This window comes from Pongo pygmaeus, chromosome 8 (assembly GCF_028885625.2).
Source record: "Pongo pygmaeus isolate AG05252 chromosome 8, NHGRI_mPonPyg2-v2.0_pri, whole genome shotgun sequence".
Taxonomy (NCBI): Eukaryota; Metazoa; Chordata; class Mammalia; order Primates; family Hominidae; genus Pongo; species Pongo pygmaeus.
In genome coordinates, this window is record NC_072381.2 from 95,142,771 (window position 1) to 95,152,875 (window position 10,105).

The following is a 10,105-nucleotide window of genomic DNA, read 5'->3' on the forward strand; positions in this document are numbered from 1 at the left end:
TAAAATAATTGACAATAAAAGAACTACAAGTAAGGCCACCCTTTCCTTGGTGCTAAGCCACTAGGAGGGAACAGGGAAGGTCCAGGAGCTAGAAGGCCAGACAGAAGATTACTAGAGAAACAGACCCACCCTACCATGGCTGTTGGAACCTCAGAGAAGCTCACCTGGGCCAGAGGCTCGGGATGCCAAGAAGCTTACAAACAATAGGTAACATAAGTCCATTCCTGAACCCCACCAAGTAGATGATCTGAGGGATGCCAAGAAGGAAGTTCCTTTCTCCTAGCTTTTGGCTTTGTTTTGGAAACAAAGTAGTGAAATGCACGTTTAGGTCTATGACTAACTGTCATTAAGCACTTGAACTTCATTATTCCTCTTATCCTCCCTTTCCTTTCCTTGCACTTTTTGTGATGGTGTTACTGGGCAGTGCAATGGGCTTTGTGTAGTATGGGAGGGGACAGAAAGTGGAGTAGCAAGAGGCACAGATTCTCCTTGAACTGAAGGAGCTGAATGACTCCTTGGATGGACAGTAGTTCTCTCTGCAAGTCTGCTTTTATTCGGTGCTGCTGGCAGAAAAGAGTCTTGTTCAGTTTTCACCTTGATAGATTTTTCTTTCTGCTGTGTCTGCATGTCTCTCTTCACTGAAGGTCTATGACATTAGCTCTGTTATTTCTTCAGACACATTTTTTTTCCCCCATGACTTCAGGTAGAAATTCAGGCAGCTGTAATCCTGTCTCTGTCGTTTCTGATGATTGATTGAACTTGTCTTCACTTTCCACCTTTGGTTTCTACCTATTTCCTTCAGACTTATTCTACTTATTCTCTTCCCTTCAAACAGATATTGAGGGCTTTGTGACCATGCCAAGGAGAAGAGGATGAAAGATGTGCCTACATATGCTGTGGTCGAAATTGTGTCCCTCCTAACCCTGCCCCAATTCATGTTGAACCCCTAACCCCCAGTGTGACTATATTTTGGAGACAGCGCTTTTAAGAGATAACTATAGTTAAATGAAGCCAAGGGGGGTTTGGGGAGGCATTGTTCTAATCAGATAGGATTGGTGGCCTTACAAAAAGAGGAAAAGAGAGATCTCTCTCCACATGCACTCACTGAGGAAAACCCATGTAAGCCCTCAGGAAGAAAGTTCTGTCTGCAAGCCAGGAAGAGGGCCTTCACCAGAAACTGACCATGCTGGCACCCTAATCTCAGACTTCTAGCTTCCAGAACTAAGAGAAAATAAATTTTTGTTATTTAAGTCACCCTGTCTGTGGTATTTGTTTCAGAAGCCTGAGCTGACTAAAACAACATAAAACTTGCATTCATGAAAATTGTGGACTCCATTCCTAGCTGTTGATTTTTCACCTACATAGATCAGTAGTGGGTCATCATTACCCTGGGTGGCTGCATCTTCAAATCCAAAACATTTGAAAAGAGAGGCAGCATGAGTTTTCATTATGAAAATAGATAGTATTCAGGCAGCAGCAACGCGGAGGAAACAGGAATGAACCGAGAGCGCAGTGACCATCATGAGCCTCCTCAACAAGCCCAAGAGTGAGACGACCCCATAGGAGCTGCAGAAGTGAGAGGAGGAGGAATTTAACATGGGTCCACATTCTGTGCTCACACAGTCAGTCAAGAACAACACCCAAGTGCTCATCAACCGTCGCCACAACAAGAAACTCTTGGCCCACGTGAAGGCCTTCCACAGGCACTGCAACATGGTGCTGGAGAATGTGAAGGAGATGTGGACTGAGGTACCTAAGAGCGGCAAGGGCAAGAAGAAGTCCAAGCCAGTCAACAAAGACTGCTACATCTCCAAGATGTTCCTATGGGGACTTGGTCATCGTGGTCCCGCAGAACCCATTCATCGCCGGCAAGTAGGGGCCACCTATCTGTCGACAGAACTCACTCCGCTGGCCTACGAAGACCACCGCCATTGGTGTTGAGAATAATAGAGCTCTGTGTTTTTTTTCTAGTGGAAAGAAAAGAAAAGAAAAGAAAATAGATAGTATTTTGAGTAGAAATGTGGCTTTCGAGACAGGCCATTTCTTTACAACAATTTTAATTCTAGTTCTGACTCCACTATGTACAAACGATGTGACCTTAGTAAGTTACTTAATCTGTTTAATTCTCAGATAATTATTCTGTGAAATGGGAATAATCGAGTATCTAATACATAGAGTAGTGGTGAGCATTAAGTAAATTAATTCACATAAATCACTGAACACAGTACTTGACACATAGTAAGTACACATTAATATTTATTTTTATTTATAGGAGTAGTTAAACAGAGATGTTGATACCTACCCTACAGGGTTGATTTTTAGTTTGGTAGATCACTTGCTCGTACAGTCTTCATTAATCTGTGTTGAAGAAAAATTGCACTGGATGCCTGGTAAAAATGGAAAGACAGATTTTATTTGGGTTACTGCAGTAAAAGAGAGATTTTAGTACAAGAACTGAGCTCAACTTCACTGAAATAAAAGGTGGGCAGATTTTTAAGCCCAAATATGAACTAGCGGAAAAGCACTGGAGAACATTAGGTGGTAAGTTGGTGAATGTAATTTGGCCATTTGTCTTTGCTAATTGGCGCTTATTGAAGTTAGGCTCTGTGATGGTACTCAAACATTATTCTGGGTGTTTCTGTGAGGGTGTTTTTGGATGAGATTAACATTTAAATCAGCAGACTGAGTAAAGCAGATTTTCTTCCATGTGGGTGAGCCTCATCCAATCAGTTGAAGGCCTGAATAGAAGCAAAGGCTGACTTTCCTCAAAGAAGGAAAGAATTCTCCTGCCTAGTAGTCTTTAAATTGGATCAGTGGCTCTTCTCTGAAGGTCTTCCAACTGGGACGTTGACTCTTCTTGCTTTTACAGCAGCGTCTAGCCTTCAGATTCAAACATTGGCTCTGCAGATTTTGAACTTACTGTCCTCCATAAACGTGTGAGTTCTTTATAATATGTCCCCTCCCTGCCCAACGCTTTTTCCCATTCTGTTTTCCTGGAGAACCCTGATTAATATAGGCTCCTACTTTTCCACAGAGACTGTGAGATAGGAACACTATCTTTTTTGAAGATTTCATTTCAAAAGGATAGCTCTCAGGTTCTTGAGAAAGACATTCTTGGATAAATCTGGCAAAAGGCTGGGAGATGATTTACATCTCAAAAGGGCAGGAAAATAATTTACAATTGAAAGCTTTCTAAAGTAAATGCTCTAAGGAAAGGAAAGTCAGGGGTCTATAGTCAGGAAGAAATCAGTCTTAATTTCAGTTAAGCTGAGGAGAATGTTAAGGTTGTCTTGTCATGTGCAAGGCACTGTTCTGTGCCTGGAGTTTCAGAACTATATCTGGGTATCAAAATATGGAGGGTATATAATTTTCATATATTTTAAAAAGATTTTATATTTTAAAAATTTGTTACATATTCCCATGAACAAAAACTTAGTTTTTCCTTAGCAAGAAGAATTAGCTAAAATGAAAAGATAAAGCATTTTATTTACACCCACTTGCAAACCAGGCCTTGCTTATAAAACCAGTTTGAGTGGCCATTTTGTGGCACTTGCCCTGGGTGTCAACGTTCCAGTTTACACCTCTGCAGAGGATATGTTAGTTGAATAAGTCAAATGAGATACATGGTCTTGGCCGGGCATGGTGGCTCACGCCTGTAATCCCAGCACTTTGGGAGGCCGAGGTGGGTGGGGTGGATTACCTGAGGTCAGGAGTTTGAGACCAGCCTGACCAACGTGGAGAAACCCTGTCTCTACCAAAAATACAAAAAATTAGCCGGGCGTGTTGGTGCATGCCTGTAATCCCAGCTACTCAGGAGGCTGAGGCAGGAGAATCACTTGAACCTGGGAGGCAGAGGTTGTGGTCAGCCAAGATTGTGCCATTGCACTCCAGCCTGGGCAACAAGAGCAAAACTCCCTCTCAAAAAAAAAAAAAAAAAAAGATACATGGTCTCCTAGTAGGATTTGTGACATGGTGAATATGAAAGCATCTGAAAGTGTCTAATATGAAATGTCCCAGATAATGTCATTTAAAGTAGAAATTGAACTTGTTCCCATTTCTAGGTCCTAGGCCAACTGCTTGGCAGTATTTTACCTCTTGGGTATTGCTGCTGTAGGCTTATAATCCCTGTGTTCTTCCTCTGAGCATCTTAAGATGAGAAGCTGCTGTTCCTTCTGTGTCATCAGATCTTCAGGTGTTACTATCCAGAAATTCCATATTTTACTGGGAGGAACTCAAGGACATTTGGTGATCCTTGGAAACTGATGAGCAGGCGAGGAGATATGTGAGGGAGTAAAGGAACCAAGGATCAGCAGGAGGTATAATGGCAAAAGTTGCAAGGAGTAGGGAAGGGAAGAGAATAGCATTAGACAGTCACTCATCAAACATGCAGCGCTAGCTGCTGTGTCTAATGGCATGGGGGTCGGGGGTGGGTTGAATCCTCTCATTGCAGCCAGGGGAGGACCAAGTGCCATGGAAATCAAAGAAAGAAATCCTTTGACTATTCCGGTTTACATAATGTTTAAAAGCAGGGGCTCTTGGGAGTCTGGTTAAAACCATTTATTTTTGTTTTGATTCTATTAACTGGCTGTGTGATCTTGGACACATCACTAAACCTCAGTTCCATTCATGAAAAGAGGATAATTAGATATACCTCATTTGGGAGAATTAAATGAGATGATGTGGGTAACTCACTGAGCACAGTGGCAGGTACAGTTATTGAGCCAAAACCAAACTACTAGAAGCAGATAGGGAAAAGGAAACCCCAATTCTCCCTCTCCAGGTTTTCAGAGTACTTCCCTGCCATAATTTATGCTACCACGACTTAAGCTTTCTGCACTAAGAATAGAGTTCATTAAAGCAAATTCTCTTGTGAGGAGTGGATAGAGAAGAGTGTTGGGAACCAGCCAGTTGACAGTGTTGTGAGAAAGCAGGAAGTGTGGGCTTGCTTCAGCCAAGCAACTGGCTGAGGATTTGTTTTGTACCTCTGATTATTCGTTTTCTGTGATACAGAAATTGCCTAAATGTTTTAATTATGTTCCTTTCATTGTATTTTAATGAGCTAATGAATTCTTTCACCCACTCCTTATCCTACAACAGGCCAATAATTATAAAACCCAGAAAAATCTTTTTAAATTGCCAGGAATAAAAAATTCAATGGAGCTCTTTCTTGGGTAATAAAATGAATGTTCTAATTTCGTTAGTTAACAAGCATCTTTGAACGCCCACTGTGCAGTGAGCCCCATACAGAATGAGAGGAAAGTGGGATACAAAAAAAAAAAAAAAAAAACCAGAAGACTACCTTAGTTTTACTTCAGAATGGAAACAAACCATCTTATCTCATCTCATCTCATTTTTTCATGCATTAGTTTACTCAGTAATCATCGGTGGAGCACACAGTGTATGACCAGCACTATGCCAGGCATATTATGATTGGATGTGGCCGGAGTATGAAATGAGAGGCAGCAATCAGAGAGACATGCACTTGAGGTAAATGGGGCCAGATCACAGAGACTTTATACCGAATAGGGTGAAGGGCAGCCACGAATGGTTTTAAACAGGGAGTGACACTGTCAGATTTACATGTTCCATAAATAACTTTGTAATGAGAAAATGGATTAGAGGAAGAGTTACTGGTTATGATGAGATTATCATGGTTTGCAGGAGAAAACAAAGGCAATGGAAGTAAAGATGAACACTGAACACCTGAGGATTCCTCTCTCCCCCTATTTCACTTTTCTAAGAGGCTTAGATTTCAGTGAGATCTATGTGTTTCTGTGGAAGCTAATTTCACCTGTAGCTCCATAGGAGTAGAGTCCCCTTCTATGGACTGTTAGTTACACTGGGTTTAGGAGGATGAAGTGTACTGATTAGCATAGACAAAGTCACATGCCTTACCTATAGAGCTGGGGATTGGTTTAGAGGTGAACATGTTAGCTAAAGGAGTCCAGTCACAGTGAATACCAACTTTTCTGGGGATTCTGTGACCAGATACTCTCCCTGACTCTGGAAAGGCTGATGCAGATATGAGATGAGACTCACTGCAGATTTGGAAAGCAGGAGAGAAGAGGTCATTGTTTTCCAGAGTCAATTGCAGAGAGATGCAGGAGCAGATGTCAGGTTCAAAGATGCTTCCAGGAGAGCCCTTAAAAACTACCAGCTTAGGTCAAGATAATTGAAATGGCTACTGAGAACACTGGTGTCAGTTCCCCCGACCTTCACTACTCTTGAGTTCTTCAAGGTTTGCTGTTCCCTATATTTAAACTCTTCGTATCTGGCATATATAAGATGATTTTTTTTCCCCTAACCAAAGCCAGACTGATACAAGGTGGCAGTTAAGTCCATGAGTGAGAATGATATTGCTTAAGAAAATAAAGTTGGGCGGAAACCTTGAGGAATAACAATATTTGGGCATCCAGTGGAGGAAGACTAGAAAGGAGACCAAAAAATTGTCTGAAACAAAGAAAGAGAACCAGTGGAGTATGGTATCATGGAAACCAAAATGGAAAAAAACTTTCAAGAATGAGGAGGAATTACCAAAATAAAATAAGGGACTTAGCAAGACAATAAGCAAAGATTAGCCGGAAGGTTTGGGGAACCTAAGGTCAAGCAAGACCTTAGAAAGAATAGTTTCAGTAAAGTGGTGCAAGCTCAAGCCATATTGTAGGGTCAACTGAGAGAAATGGCCCAGTCTGTTCACTCATGTAAAATGAAAGCATGAGTTTTGGCTGCATAACATTAAAAAAAAAATTTGTACATCTGGGAAAATTTTCTCATCTATCTCCATGTCTGAAGGTGGAAATGAGACACTCACTTCTTCCTCAACTTTCCTTGCTGCTATAACACAGAACGTAACTTGGACTTTGTCAACCAATGATACCTGTTTGAGAGTCTGATTCAGAAGACACTGATCTGAAGAAGAAAGCCCAGTGCAACTCCAGCAAAGGTGGTTAAGTCCCCCACTGAAAATGTTTACAGTACTGTATCTTAAGAGCCTTAAGATATCCCTAGCCTTTGGTCCAGTCTCACTGCCAAAAATAAAAAATAATTATCACAAACAAAAAAGTTATACTTGCTTATGAAGATGATCATGGCAGCAAAAATTATATATAAAAGGAAAAACTGGAAACAAACTACATGTTCATCCCCTTAGTGGAATGGTCAAGTAACCATGATATAGCTACTTGATAAAATATTATTCAATTTGTAGCTTTAACATTAGAGCCTATAACATAGTAGGTATTTAATAAAAGAATAAATTATTAAAGTGAAAATGATGGAGACTGTGCATGGAAAAAATATGATTTGTTGTGATAATGTTAAGTAAAAGAGAAACTGAATTATATGTATATGGTTATAGCTGTGAAAAGTAAGAGTGCATGAGTGCATAGACTCTAAGAAAACTGGAAAATGAAAATAGTTGTGGTAGGGTAGGTGGTATGTGGGTGATTTTTTCCCCTACCCCTTAACATTGTATCTTAGTCTGTTGGAGCGGCTGTAACAAAATACCATAGACTGGGTGGCTGGTAAACAGCAGAAATTTATTTCTCACAGTTATGGAGACTAGGAAGTCCAAAACCAAGGCGTTGGCAGATTTGGTGTCTTGTGACGTCCCACTTATTTGTTCATAGGTGGCCATCTTTTTGCCATATTCTCACATTGTTGAGGGGGGATGGAGCTCTTTGGAGTCCCTTTAATAAGGGTACTAATCCCATTATTGAGGACTCCATCATCATGACCTAATCATTTCTCAAAGGCCCCGCCTCCACATATCATCACATTAAGGATCAGTTTTCAACATATTCATTTTGGGGGAAAACAGACATTCAGTCTACAGGATATTGTTACTATACTTGTTATTTATAAGTTAACTTAAAACAACGACAACAACAACAACAACAAAAAGTCAGATAAGTCCAGTGCAATTCCTGCCTTGCCCTGGGCTCTGACTATCCGTAGGCAATTCTGCCATCTTAGTCAATTCTATCAACCAGCTTCAAAAGGAAAGCTTCTATTGATTAGCTCACCAAGCCAGAAAAATTTTGACTTAGATCTCAGAAAGTTGGTGCTTCTATGACAATGCAATCCATCAGCACTTCTCTGGAGACTCCCACCTCCATGTACCTTCACAGAGAAATGTGAAAGAACATTGAAAAGGGGGACCCTCTCCTGGGAACTATTCTCTCCTTTCCTGACAGCCTAAATTGGGTGTCTGAGAAGCAACAAGACCTAGAAAAGAGAAGAGGCTTTGGAGCCTCTATTAGCTGAGTTGTGTTTAGGTATGTGCAATAGTAAATCTTACTTGAGTGGCTTAAATATTTTTAAACACTTTTATTTTCCTCACTTAACAAGAAGTCTGGAGGTAGATAGTCCTGGCTGGCTTGGCAGCTCATGGAGAAGATCGGTGATCCAGGCTTTTTCTAGCCTTCGTTGTCTATGCGTGGCTTGTATGCTCCTTGATTTAAGAAGGCTGTAGCACGCCTACATTCCTGGCAGAAAGACCAGCTGCCTGCAGATTTTTAATTACAGCTCCTTGGCCAGAACTATGTCACAGAACCACCCTTTGCTCCAAGAAACTCTGGAACATTGTTTTTTATTCTCTATTTTAGATTCTTTATTCTCTTATCTGAAAAGGGAAGTGCAATGAACATCCTCATATGATTGTTGTGAAGCTCCAATATATGAATATCAGTAAGCATCTAGCCCAGCACCTGGAACATTGAGTAGGCTCACAAACTAGACAAAGCTGGACTCCAAGGAGCCAAAAAGTGAAATCATATTCAAATGAGATACACGTATGATTCCAAAAATATTAAAGAATAATATGTATATATTTTTTATTTTTAAAATTAAATTTTTGTTTCTTTTTAAATCAATGCACATACATATTTTAGAGACAAATAGTTCTATAAGACATAATGAAACCAGTAGTCTCTTATCCTCCACACTTCCCTCAATTCCCAGAATATTGTTCTTCAGGGGCAATTGCTATGAGATTTTTTGGGAGCATGTCTTCTGAAATTTATCTCCTGATTTCTAAATAACATGTTTCTTTTGATATCTACTGATATCTGCTAATATTTCCATTTTAGTATCTATTGGAAAAATACTATAAAAAGTGAGGATTTTTGCTGACTTATAGCCTATTTCTCACTACACACATATTGTTGTTTTGGTTAAATCATTATTCACTGTTTACCTTATTATTCAGAGCCACATCTTGTAGTGTCTGTGATGATTAAACTTTGTTTTGACTTACATTAATAACTACCTCTTTTATTTTTCTGAGTTTTTAATGTACCTATCAATAATTCATGCCAAACTTTCTACTGGAAGTGTATATCTTCTCTCTATATGTTAAAATTACTCAACTAGCTCAGGGTTATCTTTTTCCTCCTGGAGGTCTCTGTCCCCATTTGAATCTAGGCTGCTGCATGGTATTCATCCTTATTCTTCATTGGCCTGGAAATTCTGTTTACTCCCTTGCTTGGTAGAGTTCCTGTTTTCTGGATCCCCTGTCTTTTTTCTTCTTGGATTATACCTTCATTTTGGGGTCTCATGTTTTGCATTACTTTCTTGAGAAGGAATTCTTGGGAGGTAAATTATTTAAGAACTTGCACATGTGAAAATATATCATTTCCTACCTTTACCCTCAATTAATAGTTTGGCTGTATATAGAAATCCAGTGTGCCTCTTGTCCCCAAAAACTTTGAAACCATTGCTCCCTTTTACTCTAGAATGTCATTCTGCAGCCTAGCTTCTTACATTGTGATTATGAAATTTGGTGAGATTCTGATTACATATTCTTTTATCTGACTATTTTCCCCTCTCTGAAAGATCTTAGAATCTGCTATTCGCCCCAAAGTTATTAAGTCTTTATTCAATATGCTTGTCCATTTTCATAGCCTCCTTTTCTTGTTCTATGAAGACAAAATCTTCTCTTTTACTTATTAAATATAAGTGTGTTGGGATAAGTTTTCTTCTGCTTTATGTTTTGTCTCTCAGGCATGTTTTTTCCTATTTATTTTAATGTCTATCCTTCATGTGGAGGAGTTTCTTAAATGTCTTATAATTCTTAGCTCTTTTTTTTTATTTACATGTTTAAGTT

At 39.7% G+C, this 10,105-nt stretch overlaps 1 pseudogene; it reads left to right on the forward strand.

Moving 5' to 3' along the window:
- Positions 1–1,521: 1,521 nt before the first annotated feature.
- On the forward strand, positions 1,522–1,876 carry LOC129006434 (small nuclear ribonucleoprotein Sm D2-like; annotated as a pseudogene).
- Positions 1,877–10,105: the final 8,229 nt, after the last annotated feature.